Consider the following 704-nt stretch of genomic DNA (forward strand, 5'->3'; position numbering starts at 1 on the left):
AGCAGGAAAATATATACACATCGTGTCCACAGAGGGCCCTGACTTTTCGACGGTGATGCTGTTAGCTGTTTTGTTTCTAATTTCTATTTTTTAAATAAAAAAAGACAGTGACTCATTTTTGTGCCTGACAGATTTAAATATGGAGATTTAAAGGGGAAAATAGTATTGTTAAATTAAGTATTCTGACCTTACACCCTGCTTAGGTAAACTGCCTGGAAACAGACTGTAATAGATATTTCAATAACTCTGTTGTACTTTTTTAATATAAAGATTAGATTTAATACAATACTACTATTGTAGTTTTACTGTAACAAGTCATTAAGAACTTGACTAAACAAAATTGTTACAAATGTACTGTACTGTAGTGCAATGTATTTTCTTGTTATTTTTAATTTTTAAATTTTTTTGCTGTTGTTTTTGTCAACTTATGGCCAAGAGCAGTGCTTATTCTCTGTAAAGTGTGTTTTAGTTCTTATTTTTTCTTTTTAGTTATCAAGAAATGGTTGCATTGAACATGTACGCAAAATGTGTATGATCTTGATTGATATTTGGCAAATTGTCAGTATTGTTTTATATTAAATTAACATGTTCAAGTGGCTAGAAAACTTTGTTCCACCAATCAGAGGACATTTGCAGCACTTCATATGATCTCTAGGTGGAGACAGATTTTTACATGAATAAAAATGACATTTTTGACAAATTAA

The sequence above is a fragment of the Sinocyclocheilus anshuiensis genome, unplaced genomic scaffold (assembly GCF_001515605.1).
Source record: "Sinocyclocheilus anshuiensis isolate Anshui unplaced genomic scaffold, SAMN03320099.WGS_v1.1 scaffold566, whole genome shotgun sequence".
NCBI lineage: Eukaryota > Metazoa > Chordata > Actinopteri > Cypriniformes > Cyprinidae > Sinocyclocheilus > Sinocyclocheilus anshuiensis.